The sequence below is a fragment of the Pyxicephalus adspersus genome, chromosome 2 (genome assembly GCF_032062135.1).
Source record: "Pyxicephalus adspersus chromosome 2, UCB_Pads_2.0, whole genome shotgun sequence".
Classification (NCBI taxonomy): domain Eukaryota; kingdom Metazoa; phylum Chordata; class Amphibia; order Anura; family Pyxicephalidae; genus Pyxicephalus; species Pyxicephalus adspersus.
Window position 1 is genome coordinate 85143429 of NC_092859.1, and position 14090 is coordinate 85157518.

Genomic DNA, 14090 nt, shown 5'->3' on the forward strand with positions numbered 1-14090 from the left:
TGGCTGCTCAAGATCGGGCATGCGCAGAAGGAGCTTTTTCTTCAATGGGATTCAAAAACTGCAGATCTCATGCATGCGCAGTGAGATCTGCACTAGTTTTTCCCCATCTACATTACCCAACCTTGCAACACGGGATACAATTCAGGAAACCCCTGGAGGGATCGATGGATCTTCAAAGGAAAGGTTAGTGAGTTTTTTTTCCAGTTCCCTTTTCCTTTAGGTATTATACCTGTTTTTTGTTTTTTGGAAAAAAAAAAAGAAAACAGCAAAAACACTGAGCTAAAAAAAACTGGATGAAAAGGAAAAGTTTAGGTGTGTTATCTACAGCAGACAATTACATTCAGCTGTCCATTCACAAATAAACACACACGCAATATATATTACTAGTTCATATATTGCATAACTTTATCACAACGTTTGTAATGTAAAAAACAACTAAGGTTTCTTGTAACTGATACATTTAAGGGTATTCTGAAAATGTGAAATCATTCTTTGTAATTCTTCTGTCTGCTATTGTTAGTGTTTGATATGTGTTGCAATACATTTATTTATTGAGGTTGTTTTTATCCTAATGACATTTATCTATCGCACAAGCATTCTGGTTGCAGATTCTTTGTTGTGTGTTAGGTCTCAGCACAAGCTGGGCTGTAGGTTGTGACCGTGGTATACTGTAGAGCACAGTGTTATATAGGCATCACAAATATTTTTGGAAACAGCAATGTTCACTGTCTTATGTGTTGTTTGGATAGCCTGTTACATTTGAAGTTTCTGGAACCACATCAGACAGCACTGCCAGAGAATGTTGGTGATGGATTAAGCCAGCTTGACTGTGTGTGCTTGTTACAGAGATGAAACACAATGGAAAACAAAGCTTGCATGAAGCACTTGCTTGCTTTACACAGTGTTATTATCCATTGTCATGTAAAGCGTACAAATACAGGGATCATTTCTAGTGAGGACCAGTGAAATGTTCCTCACACATCATCATGCATTATTTGTTTCCATATTTCAGTGTCAGGAATCCAAATAAAATAAATGACAAGAAATTGAAAATGATGAACAAAGAGCAATTGTTCTTTGTCCTTGGATTCTGATTAAATATCCCATGCAATATTAAACAAGGATTAAGCAAAGGTTTCTATACAAAATAATGATTTGTGTGCAACATTTAAAGCAGATGCTCTTATGTTTTAACAAGGATGCCACCATGGTCATTCAGAAACTGTTGTGTTTGCATAGATTGGGCAACAATTTTGGGTCTATGTTCCCTCTCCTGATCGAAACCCAAGTGTTTTTCAGGGTACACACAATAAGAAACATTACAATATCTGCACATTTTGCACAAAACATAGAAAAACACACAAATGGCTTGTGTGCACAAAGATTTCCAATGTCTGCATATGAGAGGGTTCTTATAGATGCATATCTTGCTATTGTAAGGCCATGAATGGGCACTCATATTTGCCTACAGGGCTGAACAGAATAAAACCTGAAACCATTAAATTACCTTAATTTTAAACTTTTAACAAATTGTCCCTACCACAATAAAAAAAAAAGAACTATTCCTAAATAGTATGACTGTGCCAGACTGATATTTCAGTGTTCTTTATGTTAAGGAGTTTAGTTGCAGATTAGCCCATGGCTACATTTTACAAATATGACCTCTAAATTTAAATGTTCATATAATAATTTACACATTTTGTATTTACACCTGTGTTTAGTTTTTCTTAATAAAATTAAGCTTAGATTGTAAACTCAGTGAAACATACCAAATAGAAAGGTCACCAGACAATACAAATTAGCTCCTCATACAAGCCTCATTAAACTTAAATAATAAGGTTAAAAATGCAAATATGTGCAAATACATGTTAGAGCCACACTTTTACACCACCTTACATGTACCTCGGTAAAAGTTGGGTCCCTAAAACAAAACTATTTTATAGCAATATGCAAAGGCCCTTCCTCTTTTTTTTTAAACATTCTTTATTTAAAATTTTAAAACAGGGTACAATAAAAACCAGGGAGGGGATACAGGATATCTCAGGATCGGATTTAAATCAAATAAACAGGCACATACTAACATAGCAACCATAAAAGTATTCCAACCATGTTAGTGCAAATTTGTTACAACAATAACATAATACGAATTATAAAAGTGCAAGTAAAAATAAACAGAAAAAAGAATTGTAATTAAATAACAGAACAAAAAGGTATACGGGGGGGGGGTTAGGGACACAAAGGGAAAGAGACGAGGGAAAAAGTAGAAGGAAAAGTGCACCAAGTGGGGGGGTCGCTCCCAAAGGAAAAAATATAAGTATGAGAACCAGACTTAGAATTCAATTAGAGGAAGTAAGGTCTCGGTATTCGGTAGTAAGCATAAATTGTGACCAATAGTACCAGGTGTGAGCCACCTTCCTGCCAGTGCCCCTCACAGTGGAGGTAAGATCCTCCATACGATGGATTTCATTAACTCTACCCAGCCACAATCCAATCGTGGGCGGAGTCGGGTTTCGCCAGCAAGCACCAATGCAGGAAAGAGCAGCCACCCTTCCTCTTTAATAGTATATAATCATACTAGAAATCCAGAGAATACCTTTCCAAGCCAGCTGAAGGTTTACAATAGCAGACACACAGATTGGTTTAAAACTAGCAGAATGGTGCACATGGTTAGGGCAATATAGACAAATAAAACAAAGTTCCAATCACACTTTTTAAGGTAGTCTACAAAAAATATATAAACCAAACTGTCTTAACGAGTCAGACCTGAAAGCAACATTGGGGATCCAGCAGCTTAGTCCCGAGGAGAACATCAGAATGATGTATGGGGCAAGAAAAGTGCGCAATGGGCAAGCACATGAGTAGATGCACTCATCATAAATGTTATTTTATTTCCTAAACTTAGATTGGCCTAATATTTACGAATAAGCTCTGCAATAATCAATATTCACTTGTTTACAAAAGGAAGGACACAAGCAAATTTTGCAGCATGGGGTTGATTTCCTGAAGAAATTTAGGCTGTTTATCTGTGCTTTTCATGCAAAGTGATTTATCATCTAATTTAATAATCTAGTGTCTAGGGTGAAGCTCTGCTGACTTTAACCATCCAATCTTGTACTAGAAAAGGTCATGTCTTTTTGTATTTATTTTTATAGATTTGGATGTATTTTGAACTAAGCTAAGTGAATTATCCCTTGCAGAGTGAAAGTTTATCTTGCTAAGTAAACAGTTCAAACTCCTTTAGTAAATCAACCATACATTTACAACTTTCTAAGCATGTGGATCCTTTTCTATTATCCCACGTTCAAATATGAATTGAACACATATAAGAACACAGTGCAAATGAAAAATGAAACTCCAGCTGGCGGATGAGACATCTGTCAGAGGGTGAAATTTAAATGGTGTTTCTGCTTGAAACCTTTGAGAACTTTCTGTGTTTTTAAGCTATTGACTGCATTGTTGGCTTGCGATATGAAGATCACTCCCTAAAAATATTTGTGTTCCTTCAAAATAAGAGAAGAAACAAAGATGTTCTACTATCTAGTTTTATTATGTGGAAAATATGACAATCAGACAAATCAGTGATCAGAGTTATATTTGCACAAAAATCTATGCATTTCCTCTTGACTGCTTTTACATCTTTGAAGCTTTTTAAGCCTGAAATTAAAAATATACTAAAATAATAGTACCCATAGAGATGAGTTACCCACTTTACATACCAGTAATGCCAAAAAGAATATTCCAGCCCATCACAGGTAGACCACCGAGGATGCTCATCTAGCTAGGTTTTGTTTGGTGGGTCAGGGGATAAGTTAGACTACTGCCAAGACCATAGAATGGTGACAAACGGAGGTTTAGTGCAGTATAGCAAGGACTACGAAGACTGAGAAACATAAAAAGAAAAACCTACACCTAAAGGCATCCAAGGATAACAGAAACCTGAAAAACTGGCAGTGGGCAGTATATAATTTACTTTTATATATGTATATTGTTTTTTTTTTACTATGACTTAGTCAAAAAGAAGTTTTATATTGTTGGTTATAAAACATTTGAAGGAACATTATCAAGTGAGGTGAATGTGCTGCAGTGTAGACTGAGTGCTATGTTTTATGCACACAAGATAACCAAAACGCAGACCAGACCTGAAATGGAATTTAAAAAAAATCTTTTACTATTGGAAGGCAAATGTTTTCAATCTTGGACCAGAACCATTCCAGGTTTGCTGGATCACCCGGGTTCTCTGATCTATCTTCTTCAGTTTTGGAGAGCTAAAATGAATCAGGCAATGTGTTCATGTTTTTTGTTTTGTTGAGTCTTTACACAGAGGCTTTTGATTTATGCACCCCTTACACTGAAATCTAGAGTAAATTAGGTGAACTAGATTGGACTGAAAGAGAACAAATCTTTTTTTTTTTCCGTTGCTTTTGAAACAAAACATGTTTATCCTAAATGCAGCCAATATTTTCAGATACTGGGATTGGCTATAAGGAGCACTTGTGACTTATCTTGAACAACTTGTATCTACAGCCAGATTTGGTTCTTTTAAGCAGATGATTAAAATATTTGTGCCATGTATGGTTATGGTACACTATTTAAATGCAATGTGCTTTTTTTTACTGAATGAATTCTAAGAATAATTTTAAAAAGTTTGGCAAAAGAGTGAATGACAATTACTTCAGTAATTTGAAGCACTTGTGCACAGGAGAAAATATTTTTTTTAGATTTAGAAGATAGACTAAACATTGAAAGAAAAATCAAAACCACTTTACTTCAAAAAACAACAGCATCAATGATATGCCATGAAAGCAAAGAATTATGACATAAATAACTGTATATCTAAATGTGAGAAAAGAAAAAGCTGGATGAAGTTATGTTTGTTCCATATATATCATAAAACAGTAAGACTGACAATTTGAGCGTATGGTTTGCTAATTGAAGTTCAATTTTTTTCAAGTGGGCCCATTATACATTCCAAAGTGGGTGCGGACCCCTCGTCTTATGTTCAGGGAGCCAGATATACTCAAAACCAGATCTGGTATAGAAATATCAATCACTGCTACTTTGGTGTATTCCTACCTCCACCTGTCTTTTATACTTTCCTATTGGGCACAAAATGCAGGAGATGTTCCCACTGGCAAACCAAGAGGCTATCGACCAGATGTAGAATGTAGTTGATTTTTCCTTCTCTAAAGATAAAAGAGGGATACAAGCACCTGAGGCATATGGTGTCTACCTATATAACAAAGTGAACATATGACTCCACTTTTAAAACCAACTATTACATTTAAAAGGACAGAAACTTTAAATGTTTTACATAATGTCTACTAATAAAGGTCCATATAATCTGAATACAATTTTGCAGAATTTTCAAGATTAGTCACGATTGATCTTGTTTTAAAAACCACCCTGTCTCGGATAGTGGGGAAGGAATGGACTGCCATTATTATTTTTTATGGGCTTTTTTTATAAACCAGGAAATCTGACATTCCCTCAAACATTCCCCTGGTATGACGCAATTACTGCCATTGAAACACATGGACCTGGAAGATTCCCATCTGAGAAGGTTTGATGGATTGTCAGATTCTCTGTTTGGTAAACAGAGCTCTATTCTTTTTGTTGTTGCACATTTCCCTTATACTTCCTAATTGGCAAATCACTTTCAAACAAACAGATATTAAGGATACATTTCTGGATAGCACTTATCCCATTCCCCTTAAATAACTTATCTTTCCCACTTTTTGTCCATATCTATCCACAAATATGGCTAAATGATCACATTATTGAGGAATTTATTTGAGTGATATTACGAGTTATAATCTGTTGACATTTTCAGTGAAATGAATGAATCTTTAGGTACTATTTTACACTGAAAATATGGGATTCTAAAATTGCTAGTGAGTGTTGGTAGTAGTTGAAGCAAACGTCTAGCATTTCCCTAGGTTTGCCAGTTCTTTTTTTCTTTTTTGTGGACTTTGTGAAAGTGGCTGATGACTGTAAAATAATCAAAAACAAACATTTAAAGAACAGAACAGCCCAAGTATAGAATAGACTAAACTTTCTATTGTATCTTTTAACTGTAATGGGGCTCATAGGTTTTAGCTAGTAGCTGGGTATTCAGCAAAAGTTGTAAAACGTTAATAAGTGATAATATAGTTAGGGACACTTTTCCCAGTTTTTGTTTATCTCACAGTTTATTGCATTGCACATTGACATTCATTTCTAGTATTAATTCCATCTTATAAATAAGAATAGTGAACAACCAAAAAAAAAAAAAACTCTAAACAAAGTAAATTTGTTGTTTTTATATTTTGCTAACCAGATAAGGTTTGTGTGAGACAGACTGGTCTCCTATTCTATTATATGAGACACATTGGCATGTGCACAGTCCCAACAGCCATGCAGTCTACATAATAGCAGTGCATGCAGCATCATGCATAATTATTTACGTCACTTTGTTCAGGCCCATCCACGCTTTTCTCTTTCTAGTGGTTGCACCAAAATAAACAGACAGCAGACTGGAGGGAGCCAGGGAGGATGTGTCATTAAGCAACCTGTTAGAAGCAAAATTAGACATAAAAGAGAGGTCACGATACAGACCAAACTAAGAAGCGAAATTCTGTAATTGTAAGGGTCATCTGCTTCACTAAAGAACATAATTATCATGGCAGGATGTTCTTAACACAAATTTAAAATGTGCAACTTTGTTTTGAGTCTTTAAACCCTGTTTAGAGATAATTGTGTTGGAAGTGTGTTGAATAGTTAATAGTATAATAGTACCAAAAATATTTAGTTACCAAAATAAAATTCCAAAGGTTTTTCATTCTGTTCTCTCATTAACATATAGTCTATACAAATAGTGTACAAAACAATAAACATACCAATTGGCAGAACCAGATCTTACTATTCTCTTCCATCATTTTAGTCAATGATAAATGGTGCCTCAAATAAAGAAATTTGGAAGTGTAGAATACACATTTTACTATGCCCTAACTGTAGCATAAAAATATACTCAGCTATATAAGCAACTATTCAGTATTTAATACATCTGTGTAAACACAAAAGTATGTGTTTTAAGTGATTTTGCACCAGCTGACAACTAGTATGTGCCGTCTTTTTTGTTGTATAGCAGGTAACCCGAATAATTTGTAAATCTGGTGTGCAGGTTCATGGTTTTTTATTCACTCGGTCACAGTAATTTCTTCTAGGGTTTCTTTTACAATGTTGAGTTTGGGAAAAGGGATAAGCTCCCATCAATCACTATTTAGCAGAAGACCCAGCTTAAAGAAATTCTCCTCTTTGAATGAGTCGGGGGTCCTTCTACAATGTCAAAGAGGAGCTGCTTCCAACCCTTAACTAACAACGAAGACTTGACAGCTCCTTGCTGGCAGTCAACTTTATGCTTATATCTTTCTTTGGGGATATTGTAGACCATCTCAGACAGAACAGGGCAGCCCCAGGGCCCAATGCCATGACTAGAATAAAATAAAATGTCCTCTACAAGATCATTCTTTCCATCCAGAGTGAGACAGACAAACATCCCCCATTCAGGGTTGACTTCCTCTTCTCACTATCTGGCAACGCTTACAAATCAATCCCTAAACTAGGAAAGACTTCTAGCAGAAATTGAAATCACAGTTCTGGCCAACTGCAGAATATCTGACAGAAAGAAACAAATCTAGTCACTACAGTTACTTACAAGCTTATCTGAAAACCTTTGTATCATAAAAGCAGTCAGTGAAAGCCAATGAGCCACCTTAGACACTTATGTACAAAACTGAGGATGCTTAGTCCTGTCCTCTCTCTCCAGGATTCACCAATTCCCCTAACCATCAGAACTTAAGTCCAAAAGGCCATATGCTGCTTGTTGACACCCGGTGTGTGATCCACAGAATCCTCAGCCACCTGCAGAACAGGAGACACTGCTGCCCACTGCTAACCCCTGTACACTGGTACCGGAGTCTATTGAAGGGACATGTCCATCCATGGCCCAGCAGTATTCTAATCAGCTCTAAGTAGTGATTTATTAAAAGAAGTGGGAATGTGTGTTTCACATTGTGTGTATGTGTGTAGGGGAATTGCAGTGTGTGTGATTGGGGCAGGGACCTTGTTCTGTGTGCATGTATGTCTGTATTCAGTTACATTTTGTGTATGTGTGGGGAAAGGCTCATGGGGTCTGCATTGTAAGTGTTTAGTAGAACTGCGTGAGGGGTCATGGGGGGCTGCATTGTATGTATGTATGTGTGTGGGGGGTAGTGGGAGTTTCATTGTTTGTGCATGTGGGGGGCTGCTTGATGGTTGCATTGTGTTCATATGCTTGGGGTGGGGGATGATGGTCCTGGGACTTTGTTGTATGTGTGTTTGTGTGTGTGTTGAAAGGGGGGTATTCGAATGGTTGTGTATGTATTAAGGTCCATACTACAAATCGTCATATTCTGTGTAGTGTGGTGTTACTACAAGTTACTACAATCTGTGTTTATATAGCTGGCCTAAACTTCTATCTTCTGTTTTTGGGCATTTTAAGGCTACTGAGTTGGAGTGATGCATATTAAAATGCATAAATGAAATGTATAAAATAAAATGTATACATTGCATTTTTACACTGCATTGCTGTAATGCACAGAATCTAGTGCAATGCATTGCAGTTCCATTTTTTTTTTTACCATAACACACATACAGCACGCTACAACACACTTGTGTCTTTTTGTGCACCCAGCGCACAGGTGTTACTTTATCTAAATAGTCATTTTTCTGTGCAACACCTCGAATGTGCTTTTTGGGAAAAATGAGGGGGGGGGGTCATACTTGAAGCCTTTTACATCTAAACAGAGCAAACACTAATTATATGATGCTTGTGCCTCATATTAATATGACTTTTGTATACCACTATTACTATACAACTACAGAATTTTGACACATGTATGGGATTTCAGTAGTGAACATACCCTTTAATTGAGGCCAATACCCCCACCCTAGGCTGCTACACAGTCCTTAAAATACTCCATATGGGGCCATCAGGGATACCGAGAGATCCATATGATTAAAGGTGTCCAGAATGGAGCTCAGCACAGTGAAAATACTCGAGTAGAGAAATAGAGTAAAAGCATCATGATAAGTAAGATGTCTTAAGAAAGAAAATACAAACTGAACAACTAAATTAGGAGGGTGGCAGTGATATGTAAATGGATATGTATGTTCATGGAACAATGAGAACTGTCAATACTCCACCCCCTACACTTAATGCAGGGAAATAAATGTTCAGTGGTTAGATCTTTTCTATTGCGTCTAATGCTATTTATCCTCCAGCATTTTTTATATTTTTTTTCTCTTTATGTTGTGTATAGGACATAGGATTACTTGAGTGTGAAAGGGTTAGATCTTCTTGTTGAGTTGTTTCTGTGCTGTCTGAGTGCTCTTTGGGGACATTTATCTCCACTTTTTGTCTCAAAGAATTGACAGAATGTGAAAGGAAACTTTGTAAAGTTTTAAAGCCAAGGTTTATTCTGCTTCAAATTTGCATACCTTGTTATAGACTCAGTGACATCCCCCAATCTCTGTGCTTCTCCATACAGTGCAAGCAGCTCATGACTGGTGGGAGTGGCCAATAGGGTGCTGTACACAGCTTCTTGAAAACATCACTCTGCTCAGTCTCTTGAGAGTACCTATGCAAACATCAAAATACATTGATGAATATTAGTGGTAGAAGTGTGGGCATTTATGTGCAGGCCACCTTAGGTAAAGCCCACATGTGATGCTGGGCCTCATGGTGTAAAAATCATGAAATTCAATGAAAAAAAAATAGGTGTACCAGGAACAGTCAGGAAAAAAGCTGGATGATGCTGGGTGGCTGAGAAGCCTGTACAACTGCGAAAGACTAAAAGTTGATTAGTTCAGTAGGCTAATATTTGTATTGGTTATTCTAATCAATCAAATCATCTAATCAAATGAAATACTGTCTATTGATTTAGATACCAATTACACAAGCAACCAACGCATGTTGTCAAAAACACCCCTGAAGAAGCCACACTTGACGAAACGCATTGGGTATATTAAATAACATGGTCTGATGGTTAAATACTCTGGATGGTTAACAGTTTATAAGCTGACTAGTGGTTATATGTCTAGTGCCTAACATTGGCCTATGATGAACCCCAAGAAAATATTGTGGTTCAATTCAATCATTGACTACTATGTACTGTATTGAGCAATGTTAACTTTGAACACTAGATTGTTTAGTGGCCCCTTTCATATCTGTATGTTGATATATCTTGTGTATCTGTTTACGAGTATATTGTTTGTGCCAAAAACCCTGCTCACATCTCTGTCTTTACTTCTAAATGGTACTATAAGGGTAGGCACTTTTACTAGTTTTTTTGCAACACAAATTGTGATTTACCACCACCATAAATACACTTTAACTATCAGTAGGCTAGTGTTCAGCATTTTAGTGGAAGTGGTGTCCCCATTAGAAGATATTCCTTTACTTTTTGTTATATTATCAACTGTTACTTTTTCTTTTAATTTTTTATTACTCTTTATTGTAATGACAACAGGAACAGAAAATCTGGGTAACAGTGATAAAAGTGTGTCCAAAAAAAAAGGTCTTGGCTAAGGCTTCACTTTAAACCCAATAGTATGCAATAATGTGTCATTCTTTCTTTGTGACATAACCAGCTGTATCATCAGATCAGTTGAAGTAAAGACTCAAGCTTATATCTGGACTTTCAGCAAAGGCAGCTGCCTAATCCTCAGCCTAGATGACCATAGTATTATTTGTGACTTTGCAGTGTTGTTTCCTTCAAAAAGGATCTAAAATTAGACCACCCCAGTCCAGTTATATATTTCTTTCCTGTATCACTGTGTATAAAAATTCAGGACCGCCTAAGCTTTCACATTACCCAGACCTATTCCAACTAGAATTCCCAGTATGCTTTATGCTAGTGTATTGGGCCCACCTGCCTTCCTCCGCTCTACAAACATTCAGCAGGTGAAATGAAAAGGACAGTTAACGGAGATCAAAAGGAATGTTCAAAAGAATGTGTTAATCCATGTGGAATTCTTCAGGGCTGTCAATCACAAATACAAGGCCTGCTGGAATTTTAAGTGGAATTTCTGTTTCCCCTCTTTTCAAGCTGGAGGAAGTTAAAGTAAACACTTGGCTGACAGGTGGCACTTTCTTTGAGAGTCCGCTCACTGGTCACTAGGGATGGTTCAGCTACCAGTAAAAAAAGTTCTCATCTTGGCCTTTGTTTTGGGAAATGGATGCAAGTCGTTGCTTATGTGTTTTTTCTCCATTCAGTGATTCTAAACAGAGAAAATGCTTCTGAATTTTTTTAATGAAGCAGAAAATTCACTTGCTTTGTGCTCCTTCTTGAGGAAATTCTATTGATCACTGGATGTGGAAGTATTTGTTCTGTCATTCAGAAAGAACACAGAGCATGGCTGCTATTTGGGCTACCAATGTTGTTGCATGCTTTTGTCCTGCTGTACATAGGGATTTCATTTACTATAATCTACAATAACTATTTGGAGATGAATTGTCTGAGTATAGGCGACTTCCTGTCTCAACTTTAATGATTGCTTTGATGTTTAATGTGTATGTTTGTTAGACCAATTGCGTCATGAAGGCAAGATTGCCAGCGGTGCTTATGACATAAGCATGGGTTTTAGAACAACTATGAGGAGTGCTTAAGAAACAATCTTTTCTCATACAAGTATGCAGCACTGATCCACAATACTGGCAGCACCAATAAACAACATTAAAAGGGTTTTCACATTGTAGCAGTCATCTCTGTAATTCTGGGGTTCTCCTTCACATGTGATGGATTCAGTTCAGCACGGATAAAATAACAAAATTTTATTATAGTCAGCATGCTGATGTGGGTTTATTAAAGCTGAATTCCATGCAAACATATAAACACAGTTGAAATATGTAATTGTGAGCTGTTACACGTCTAAGGATTTGTATTCCTGTCCACCCAGCAAAGCCAGAATAGTGACCCGTCTTTTCCCTTCTGTAGACGTCACCTCCCTGCTTGCAGCCTGTGATTGGACATTGAAGGAACAGCACTGTACTGATGAGGTTTATTCTTTACTCACTTATCTTGACAGCCTATTCCTTGTCCGTGTTTGTGCTTACAGGGCACCTGATAGGTCCAAAACATCGCCCTTGACTAAATTCTCACATACATGTGATTATATGAGGCTTAAAACCAGTCAAGTTTCATTTTTAATATATTTGAGTTTTATTTCTGGCCCTTAAACATAATTAAAGGTCATAGGAAGACTTGTCAAACCAACATCTGAAAAATTAGAGTATATATTAGAGTATATAAAGGAAAATATCAGAAATGATTTTCTGTTTGCTCACAGTTGCCACTGAATCAATAAGAAAGCTGTAATGGAATGTCCAGAAACTGCGGGAGTCCAGCCATTTCACCGCGCGGGGACATCAAGCGCTGTTCAGTTGGCAGCTGGATATAAACAATAATGCCCACTCATGGATTATGGTTACTTTGGAGGAGACATTGAAATTATAATTCTACAATGAAAATGTGCCACTTACAGATTACATCACTACATCTGGTTTTAAACTAAATTTCTAAATATTATCAGGGTGGACCATAGAGAATTTTTCTGGATGCTCTTTAGTATATACAATAGATTTCCAAATCTGGTATTATACTCGTAGTCAAACTTTGAATTTATTTCTTTCTCTTCACGTACCTTTTGCATCCTCTGGATATGCAGTAATATGTTGAAACTTTTAACATTTTAATATTTTAGGTCAGTGGTGCGCAACATATTTTCATCTGGGGCCGCTGTTGACATTGGGATAAAACTCACGGGCCACAATGCAAACAAACATTAAAGATGTAAGTTTAAAACTAGAATAGTTTTCTTTAAAATGAAATTAAATTGAAATGTTTCTAGTTACCGTAATGTACCTGCAACAAATAAAAGAAATGATAAATCAAGAATCTCTGCAGTGGATACTTTCAGAGAAATGCAATTCATGTGACAGACAGCCATAGGGTACGTTCATAGGGTATGTTCTTATTACTCCATCTTCAGGGCCCTACATCTCCCTGTTCCTGAGAAATTAGGGTTTACAGAAGGTTAGATATGTGTGACAGGATGGCACAGTATGATGGGTATATTTTCCTAACCTGTGATGGCGCTGCAGCAATACATTTTTAGGGGGAGTCAGCTACATAAGTCACCCACTTGTCCTACATTTCCCCTGCTCTACTGCTAAAGAGAAATTGAGGTTCACAGAAGGTAAGTGGCCAGCTATGTGTGACAGGGAAGCACAGTATGACAGGTATAGTTTTTCGTATCTTGTGATGGAGCTGTAGTGATGAAATTTTATGGTGAGTTATCTACAAGAATCCCCCACTTACATTTCCCTTTTCTTACAAAGTAATTTGGGTTCATAGAGAGTAAGAGGATAGCTATATGTGACAGGGTAGCATGATATGTCGGTTATATCATTTTAATAGGGGGCGGGGGGACAAAAGGCATTCCTTACTGGCTCCCACATTTCGAGTTGCCAACATCCCTCTGTTCCAGAGAAATTGGGGCTCACAGAATGTAAGAGTTCAACTATGGACAGGCAGCTCACCAGGCGTTGAGTCCCTCACACCTCAACGCCTGCAGATTTGACTCCAGGAGGCAGTAAGCGTCACTGAGTGTCTTCCCCAGAGAAAGGGGTAACCGCACCGCAACCTTACTGCCAACCCGAACACAGCCTTAAAGTTTTGTGAACTTTAAGAGGCACCACAGCGCACAGACAATTGGCAGTACCCTTATGTTCATTGCCGTGACAGTGGCCCCCAGGGGGTCCCCAACATGCCAACTCAATTTTGAGACCCTGGTCTTGAAATAGCCCCTCTTAATGTGAAAATATACCTGATTGTTGTTAGGATTTTATGCTTGTGATCCTGTATCTGGCAACTTGGTATGTATGAAGGGCTTAAATTTAGTTTAGTAGCAGCTCTTAGGGTCCCCTGTGTACCCTGAAAATTTCACATTTCTATGACAATCAGTGAAGGAGATATGAAAGTTTATACGTAATGGGATAATGACAGCTGCAT